Source organism: Panicum hallii, chromosome 4 (assembly GCF_002211085.1).
Source record: "Panicum hallii strain FIL2 chromosome 4, PHallii_v3.1, whole genome shotgun sequence".
Classification (NCBI taxonomy): domain Eukaryota; kingdom Viridiplantae; phylum Streptophyta; class Magnoliopsida; order Poales; family Poaceae; genus Panicum; species Panicum hallii.
In genome coordinates, this window is record NC_038045.1 from 35,086,402 (window position 1) to 35,097,136 (window position 10,735).

A 10,735-nucleotide genomic window follows, 5' to 3' on the forward strand; every position below is an offset into this window, starting at 1 on the left:
CCTCGCACTTCAAACGGTATAAAACTATTGGTCTGTCGGGTAACGTCCCGATGAACCACCGAACGCAGGATCCAACAAGGTACCTCACACGAAGGTGAGTCCAGAGATATAATGCCAAAATAACTTACACCACAGGCAGTTTATAATACAAAAATGTACAAAATAACATTTGTCCTTACTGAGGAGAATTTATTACAACACAAGTTCAGGTTTCTAGTTAAAGCAGCGGAATTTGAAAAGTAGAGTCGATATACACGGCGTCATTACAGATATTATGCTAGCCCTGGCATAATATCACTCGGCGGGATCTGTGTTGGCCGGGGACGGATCCCATTCCACGGACCAACCATCAGGCAAAGGGTAAGGCCATGGTGTAATGAACGCTGGCTCATCAGAAGGGTTACCTGAAGTAAATCAACAAAGCAAGGCTGAGTATACTAATACTCAGCAAGACTTACCCGGAATTGGGTATATCTTAGCCCATAACTAGACTCATGCTGGCTTTAAGCTTTAGGTAGAGTTTTCAGCTGAAAAGCACCAAAGAGTAGATCCTTATTGCCAATTTTTAGCTTTCAAGTTCTAGTTGATTACCCATTCTAAGTAAGCACCTATAGCTACCCACACATGGTAGAATCTTTACTCAAACATCATTTTTAATAACCACATAATTGCTCTTGTTACTCTATGTGATAAAGGGGATAAGCAATCTCATACATCGTGAGAGGCGGACGATTCTGAATCGAGATTCAACCCTTGCAAGGTAAACCTAACTCACACGCTTGGAACACCACAGGGTATTTCCGAAGCAACCGTTTGCCTTTCATTCCGACTCGTGGATCAGGGCCACCACAAGCGACTGCAGGTCATATGCACTACAAAAGTGCAGGACGTACGTCTGTAGCGCGACTACAAAACCCGTACTCCTGGTTGCCCAGCAACACATATGCCTACACGTCGAACAAAGTAACCAAAAGAAGCAAATACATGTGGTGGGGGGTATGTCCACTCCTCGGGCCGATCGGTTACTAGGCTTACCGCTTACCATATTTCACGGCATGTGGCTAGTACTTTCAAACGCTTAGCCACCGCTACCACACACTGCGACCTTATCAAAGTTCAACAACACAGACGGGGTATCATCTTGACCATGATACCTCAATAAACTCCCGTCCGGTATCCTTATAGTGATAGCAGGAATGTAAACATTACAATTCCTATATCGCGCGAGTGACAGGAAATCACTCGACTTCTACCGGTCCTATAAGCAGAGCAGCTAGTCGGACTCAGTTCTAGTGTTCAGTACATTGGTTCCTAGAACAATGCAACTAGGTTTCCAAACAACTCCTAAGAACCTAATGCATAAAGAAATATATATAAGTAATATAAGTTGCAGTGTAATAAGGTAGGGGTTATGTCCGGGGCTTGCCTTCGCTGGTAGGGTTGGGGTTAGTCAAAATATTTTCTTCCGAACCTTGGTTCGGAGCTTCAGAGAAATCCGTAACAAGAGTCCCGGGGTCTTCCAAATGAACTTCTTCTTGTTCCGGGATCAGCTGATAATCCCCGTCAGCGAGAGTGGTCGAGTCTACATGAGATGCAAATTACAAGTTATGGACTGCCTTTAATTTTAGTTTACTTCCCGATAAAGTTGCAATCCAATATGAATAACATTTTATTTTGATATATTTCCTAATTACCCTGTACTGGGCAGTCATTTATTGAGCACTAATAAGTTTACTTAGATTTATTAAACAACAAATTTAGCTAGGTCAAGTGTTCAATTAGTATCATGGGGCAACAGGTGGTGTGGTTCCCATTAACAATTATATTGGAAGCTTTATATATTAACCTCTCAAGTTATATGATTTTTAAATTATCATCACCTTAAAATCAAATATATTATATCTAATTTATTTAACATCTAATTCTTGGTTGAAAATTTTAATAAGATGTTGTAATATTATAAAACAGGACCTTAATCTATTTTCATGATTTTAGAAGATTTAAAACTATATTTATTAATTATACTAAGGAAACTACTCCTTATTCCTAACAAAATTTATTCAACAAGAAAATAATACTAAAGTGCAAGGATAATTATTTTTCTTCAATTCTACATGCTAAAAGAAAATTATCAGTACTGGTTTCACTAATTTACCATTTTTCTATGAATTACTATGTATTTCTTAGGCCTACAAGCAATTAACTTTGATATTTAAATTAGGTCATCAAACATTCAAAAAATGAAGTCGACCCTTAAAGAAAAGTTACAGATCTCTGTCTAAAGATTCCAACAAAATTTAGTTTACCATTTTATGATTTTTCCTTAAAGAGATATGGTATTTCTAATTGGACAGCAAAAATTACATAAGGAGGTCCCTGGGCACTATTCCTCTGAGTCTATGGCTTTGCAGGAAACCCCCTGGGTTTCTGAATCTTCTAACCCGAGGCCCTTGGCCGTGAACCCGAACAGAGTGAGATCGGGACGGCCGTGTTCCGGCGACGGCGGTCACCGGCGGCGAGGTCCAAGTGCAGGAATCGGGTCAGGAGCTTACTGTGGTCTTGTTGTGCTACGTGTCGTGGACGGGGATGGCCGGAACAGTAAGATTCAACTTGAACCCGAGGTGACGGCGGAGAGGTCGACGGCGACGAGGGTGCTCCGGCGATGAACGGGGGCCAAGATCCTGCGCACGAGAACCAGTGAGTCATGAGGAACGTGCACGTGTCAACAATTGGATGAAAACACGCTGGATCGAGAGAACTCGACGGAGACCGATGCGGCGGCGGCGAGGAAGATCGCCGGCGAGCGTCGAGAAGGCGCTGTGGTGCACCAGAGGGTCAATGGATGGGTCGGACAGCTTCAGGGGGATGATGTGGTTCTGTTAAGGGTGATGTGGTGGCTCGGGAGTACCTGCAACGAGCTGCCCACGGTGGAGGCCGAAGGCGACGGCGGCGGCGCTCGTCGAGGACCGGGCTCCAGTGGAAATTGGGGAGGATCAGGGGGTCGGCGAGCACGAGCAAGTCACGGGGAAGCTGGTGCGAGCGTTGGCTGAGGCGGAGGAGGTCCGGTGGGAGCTGCCCACGGGCGGATGGTGCACGGCCGGAGAAGAAAGGGACGGCGGCGGCGGAATGTGGCTTGGTTACGGGAAATTGGACGCGGGAAGTAACAGAACAGCAGGTGGGAGTGGATGTAGTGCTACTGCGCGCGAGAGAGAGAGGGTTAATGCACCGAGGTGGCCTGTCCACGGCGACCAGGAGGTGGCGGCCGGCGACGGCTCGGGAACGTCGTGGCGCGCGTGGGAGAAGCCACCAGGGGAGAGGAAAGGGGTCGGGATCAAAAGGAAATGACGCGTGGATGAGTTCTGCAGCTGGAGGTGGCGCTCGGGGCGCGGCATCGGCGGCGAGCGGCGGTGGCAGGAGCGGCGCAGAAGGGGGAAGCGGCGCGGCCAGAGGAGGAAGAAGCAGAGAGCTGTCAGGAGGACCTGTTCGCCATTTCTAAAGAATTCAGGGACCCCCCTGTAAACTAAAGTTTTCCCACTGCTACAAAGGTCAAATGAAAAAGTGCTCAACATGAAAGTTGTAGAGTTTTTCAAACTCTACATCTTTGCTTTAAGGCTTGGGTTTGAAATCTTAAAGGGTACAGTTTTATTTTGAGAATTTGAACACAATTCAAATTTTAACCTTTATGTGTTAATTAAAACAAAATGCCCTAATGTTTGGGGTCCTTTAGGTAATTCTTTCTGCAGTAATCATGACTAGCTCTTTTTACACTTTAGTCCTTAGGTAAAACTAAGTTTTACTTTTATCTTTTTACCATTTCACATGTAAGTCCTTATATGTTTGTATTAATTACATAAAGGTCCTTAATTTCATATAGAGTCCATTCCCCTTAGTGTTTATTTAACTCTTGATCTTTTATTAGCTATAGCCATCTGAAATTTGACATTAAGAACATTTTCACGCATTTGCTCATGAGAATTTATAAAACTTATAATTTACAAATATACCCTTATGCTTTGTACAACTTGTATACATTATCCTATAATATACCCAAACTTAGTATCTAGTTGTCTAACTACCTGGATATCACAGCCTTCCCCCCTTAAAAAGAATCTCGTCCCGAGATTCCGAAGCTGAATAGAATTGAATAATTAGATTTGGGGATTGGCTTGCAGGAAGTCTGGAAAACTCCGTTGAAGATAAGACTCAGTCTCCCAAGTCGCTTCTTCTTCGGTGTGATGATCCCATAAGATCTTGTACATCTTAACTGCTCTTCTTCTGGTGAATCTTTCCTTAGTATCCAGAATTCGAAGAGGTTGTTCGATGTACGACAAATCAGGTTCAATCTCAAGGGCACCTGTCTCAACGATTTCTGTGGGTACTTTGACGCACTTCTTAAGTTGAGAGATGTGAAAGACATCGTGAATAGCCGTCCATTGAGATGGAAGACGAAGTCTGTAAGCTACTGGGCCACAAACATCAAGAATTTCAAAGGGTCCGACATACCGGGGTGCTAACTTCCCTTTTAAGCCAAAGCGTTGGACGCCTTTGGTTGGTGATACTCGGAGATAGACAAAATCTCCTATCTGGAATTGCAGAGGTTTTCTCCTCTTATCTGCATAACTCTTTTGTCTGGACTGAGCGGTTTTAAGATTAGATTGAATAACCTTAACCTTATCTTCGGCTTCAACAACTAGGTCTGGTCCAAAAATTTTGCGTTCACCGGTCTCAGACCAACTCAAAGGAGTTCGGCATCTGCGACCGTATAATGCTTCGAAAGGAGCCATTTGAAGACTAGCTTGATAACTGTTGTTGTAGGCAAATTCAGCTAGACCAAGACACTTGTCCCAACTTGTACCATAATGAATAATACAAGCTCGAAGCATGTCTTCAAGAATTTGGTTAACTCGCTCAGTCTGCCTATCAGTTTGGGGGTGATATGCAGAACTTCGAATTAATTTGGTTCCTAGAGCTGATTGTAGCTGCTCCCAGAATCGTGCAATAAATTGGGGCCCACGATCAGATATGATAGTTTTTGGAACCCCATGCAACCGAACGATTTGTTCCAGATAGACTTCGGCATACTTCTTAGCAGAGTAAGTGGTATGCACCGGAAGAAAATGAGCTGTTTTTGTGAGTCTATCGATGATTACCCATATGGAGTCGTGTTTTAGAGACGTGTTGGGAAGACCAACAATGAAATCCATGCTAATGTCTTCCCATTTCCATGATGGAATGGGTAATGGCTGAAGTGTACCAGAAGCCTTGAGATGACTGGCTTTGACTCTCTGGCACGTATCACATTCGGATACATATTTGGCAATTTCTCTCTTCATTCTGGTCCACCAAAAATGTTGCCGAAGATCGTGATACATCTTGGTGCTACCAGGATGAATAGAGAATTTGGACAAATGTGCTTCGTCGAGGATTCGCTTACGAAGTTGATGATCCTTAGGCACAACAAGTCGATTGTTGAACCATAGGACTCCTTGACGATCAGTGTGAAAACACCGATACTTAGCTTCTCCCTGGGATAGTTTGGATTTAATGATTTTGACACCCTCATCATGTAGCTGCGACATGCCGATTTCATCCCGCAAAGTAGACTCAACGGAGATCAAGTTTAAACTACCTTGGGGAATAATCTCAAGATTTAGTCTCCGCATTTGATGGCAAAGAGTGTCATTAAAAGTGGATACGGTTAAACAGTGACAATGTGATTTGCGGCTAAGTGCATCCGCAACCACATTAGCTTTGCCCGGATGATAGTGTACCTCAAGGTCATAATCCTTGATTAACTCCAACCAACGCCTTTGCCTCATATTCAAATCAGCCTGAGTGAAAATATACTTGAGGCTCTTATGGTCAGTGTAAATGTTACACTTAGCACCCATAAGATGATGTCTCCAAATCTTGAGAGCATGAATAACTGCTGCCAATTCAAGATCATGTGTTGGATAATTTTGCTCATGAGTCCGAAGTGCTCGGGATGCATAAGCAATAACCCGGTTGTTTTGCATAAGAACACAACCAAGGCCTATTCCAGAAGCGTCACAGTAGACATCAAAAGGCTGGTTACTATCTGGCTGAGCTAGTACTGGAGCAGTCGTCAGAAGTTTTCTCAAAGTATGAAATGCTTGCTCACACTTATCATCCCAACGGAACTTAACTTCTTTCTTGAGTAGCTCAGTCATGGGTTTAGCTATCTTGGAGAAGTCCGGAATGAATCGGCGATAATATCCTGCCAATCCAAGGAAACTTCGTATTTGATGGACTGAAGCGGGAGGATTCCAGTCCATAACTTCTTGAACTTTGATTGGATCAACCGATATGCCTTGACTAGAAATAGTATGTCCCAAAAATTTCACACTATCTAGCCAGAATTCACATTTGGAAAATTTAGCATAAAGGCGATGATCCCGTAAGCGTTGAAGAACGACACGCAAATGATTAGCATGGTCTTCTTTGGTTCTGGAGTATATCAGAATGTCATCGATGAAGACCACGACGAATTTATCAAGCTCCGGCATAAACACAGAATTCATGAGATACATGAAATACGCCGGTGCATTAGTAAGTCCAAACGACATAACCAGATATTCATAAAGTCCATATCTGGTTGAGAAGGCCGTTTTTGGAATGTCACTAGGCCTGATTTTGATTTGATGATAACCAGAGCGTAAATCAATCTTAGAAAAGACCGTTGCTCCAGCTAGTTGATCAAACAAGATATCAATGCGGGGAAGAGGATACTTATTTTTGATGGTAACCGCATTGAGTGGACGGTAGTCGACACATAGTCTTAAGCTATCGTCTTTCTTCTTGACAAAGAGAGCAGAACAACCCCAAGGTGACGCACTGGGGCGTATATAACCCTTATCAAGAAGATCTTGGAGCTGGATTTTCAATTCTGCCAACTCATTTGGAGGCATGCGATACAGCCTTTTTGAAATTGGAGCAGTGCCAGGTTGAAGTTCAATGATGAACTCAATGTCTCGATCTGGTGGCATTCCAGGCAGATCGTCGGGAAAGACATCGGGAAATTCACATACTATTGGAATATCCTTGACTTTAATATCTGTGATAGCATATGTGCAGGGGTGCAGATACTCTGGCTGGGGCAGATAAAGAGTGGTAATCCCATAGTATGGTGAATTGATTTCAACCACTCGGGAACAGATATCTAACCGGACTTGATGCTTAGTCATCCAGTCTGTCCCAAGTATAATATCGATACCCTCCAAACTTATTAACACCAAATCAGTTTTGATTTCTTTACTACCTAACTGAAGTGGTACATTTCTACTCATCTGATTGGAGGTGATTTTTCCTCCAGGGGTAGTGATCATATATGACCCTGGATAAGACAAGATTCAAGTCCTAGTCGGGTTCCACAGTTGTTACTAATAAAACTATGTGTTGCTCCGGAATCGAATAAAGTAACAACTGGTTTATGGTAAATAGAAAATGTACCCGACATGACTGGAGCTCCATCTGGAAGTTCTGCGAGAGTGGTGAAGTTAATTCGTCCTTGACGGACTTGCATCACCGGCTTCTTGCCCTTACTCTGGTTTCCCTGGGTGGAGCTCTGCCCTTGATTGGATTTCTTAGGCCGCGGGCAATCTCGAATGAGATGATCCGCACTTCCGCAATTGTAGCAGCGATAGTTGTTGCCTTTCTGTGGTACTTGCGGAATATTTGGCCGTTGGCTAGATGGTTGTGCCTGTTGTGGGGGCACTGGAGGTCTAAACCTTCCTTGCTGCTGAGGCGGCCTAAAAACCAATCTTCCCGTAGGGGCATTGCGTTGTGGTGCTCTGGGCGGTGTATTGGGAACAACCCGATACCTCGGTGGTTGAACACTCGAGGGTCCAGCAGGGTTCTTTCGCTTCTTCTCGGCATAATGTGCCACAATACAGTCTTCTTGAGTTAGGGCCATGTTAACCAACTCACTGAAAGTATTTGCCTTCACAAGGTTTAGGCGCTCTTTGAGTTTGGTGTTCAGGCCCCGACGAAAGCGGTCTTGTTTCTTGGTATCATTATCGGCATGATACCCTGCATACTGGCACAGATGATTGAAATTCTGTGCGTATTGCAAAACTGTGTTGGCACCTTGTGTAAGGGCCAGGAACTCGTTAAGTTTTCGCTCCAATAATCCTGCGGGAATATAATGCGCTCTGAAAGCGACCCGGAATTCATCCCATGTGATGACATGCCCTGCAGGTTGCATGGCATAAAAATTGTCCCACCAGATTCTAGCAGCACCACGAAGTTGTTGAGCAGCAAAGGAAGCTTTGCTAGAATCCGCACATGGTATGGTCAGTAGAGCGAACTTTGATTCAATAATATGGAGCCAGGCATCGCATCCAATGGTTCCTCGGCCTTACTGAAGAAAGGCGGTTGAGTACTGAGGAAATCCTGGTAGCTAGCCACAGGAGGATTACGATCATCCCGGCCTCCTCGGAATTGTTGCTGCTGATTCAGTTGGGCTTGAACCAACATATTAAGTAATTCCGTTTGCCGAGCCATAACTTCGGCAAGGTTGGGAGGAGGTGGTGGTGGTTGCTGAGAACCACTGGCTTGATCAGCCCTGAAACCCTCCGGGGTTCCTCGTGTAGCTCCAACCATCTGAAATCAAGGAGATGTCCATTATTAACCATATATCCTTACTCCCAATTTCAGAAGACATAATCCATGCATATATTCCGCAAATCATCTCATCTCAAAATTTAAAGATAATGAACAAGATGATGAAACCGGAAATTATATTACATTGCTAACTCAGATAGTTCTCATATCGCATGTCGAAAGTTTACTACATAGGCCATCTATGTTACATCAAATGGCGTGAAGTTTGACTACTTAAACTATTACATTCCCTTAGATTACATCTCGAAAGTTGACGATTTTACTAAAAATCGTCGAAATTTCCTACAGAAGACTGACTGCCAGAAAGAGAATGATGGGGACTAAGAACAGGATCCCCATGCTCAGAATCAATCTCAGAGATACCCTCAATCTCCTCGGGTCTTCTTCTTCTTCTTCAGGTACTATGGGTATAGCGGGAAGTATCGGTTGCTGCTGCAATTCCTCAATGTGAGCTTGGGCATCATCAGCCACAAGTATCAGATCATGAATTTGTGCCTGTAGAAACTCAATAACAGTGTCACGCTGAGTGATAGTATGATCACTCTCATTGATCTGATCCTCACGATGGAGGATTGTCTCATCTCTTGCTGCAATAATTTCATCCTTCTGAGTCACCAAAGCTTGTAATTCTTCTATTTGGGTTACTTGATGGTCAGCGTTCCGATAGTGGCTTTGAGCCACACCAGTTATCTGACTCACTCCATGACGCAGTAGCATTTGATAATGATATTGCACATCCATGAACCTGGTAACCATACGGACGGTTTCTTCAGCCAGATCTCCTAGCAAATGACCATGATGGTCTGTCCGAAATCCCAGTCCGAATTACCCGGGTCTATGGTAGGAAATAACCCAATAGGATATGCAGCAACTTCAATCGGATGTTTGATTGCAGAAGAGTTTGATACCTTCTAAAGCAGCAGTTTCAAGAGTATCCACTAGACGATATCCAACCACTTCTACTTCTATGGAGGCCATAAGGAGCGGAAAGGGTGTTGAGGAATTATCATCTAACTCCGCAGCGGGGAACTCCTTCTTCCCGATACTCCACCCCCATCATACAGAGGGAGGCTCTGTATAATGAAACATACTCAAGGATTCCCACAAAAGACGAGGAAACCCTTCCCAATGTAAACCATTGGTGTGGAAGTGCTCCTCCTGATCCCAAAAGGTACCAGTGGGAGCAGCCATCTGCGACAACAATGCAAATGGTAAGATATTTTTACCCCTGTTGAGAAAGTGTTCAAGGTAAAATGGATTAAAATAGCTAATTCTGATAACAGCAAAGGCTGGAAATCAGATGGATGCCTAAAATACCCAACTAAGGATTCTCACTTACCCAAATAAGAATACCACATGTTGTCTATTTCTTAGGAAGCATCAATTTAAACATTCAATTTAGTTGATTAATGGATTTATGCATGCACGTACTAAGCGATCTCACAACTAAAAATAACTGCCAAGTAATCTTGGTCTTACGTGGTTAGTTACGGTGGCACAATAGAAATACGTCTCTCCCTATTAACTAGTCGATAAACCCTGTTCGTCCTAGTTTCGGAATCGTGGTTAGTGTACCTGCAGAAAACCACAATGCATATATATATATCCAATGAACCTTTCATGCCAGCATGTCATGAAAGCGTCCTCAATCATTACTGTTCACTATAGAAACAGCATCTGTACAATTACCGCCGTACAGACAACGTTAGCATACGTTATTGGATAACGTATTCACGGGGGTACCGCAAAATGGCGGGGGTATGAACAGCGATCGCCATACCCTGCGCCGAACCATATACTCCCAATGTAATCAATCGAAATTGATACATTGGCAGCTTCTCAAGTAGGCCAACTACTTGAGATACAGCGTTCGGTTCGCATCACCGACTGGAAGGCCAAGCTCCCTCAGTTGGCTGAGGATTCTTACCTTCTTACCTCACGATCGAAGATGTCGTTACAGAAAGTAAGGTTGGGTTGTGCATAAATTTAAGTTTCAACAGAAAGTAATGCTGGAAGTTAGTCATATATATTATATCACAGCCACCTTTAATTCCCATTATAGTATTACCCTAGGGCTTACGTACTATACATA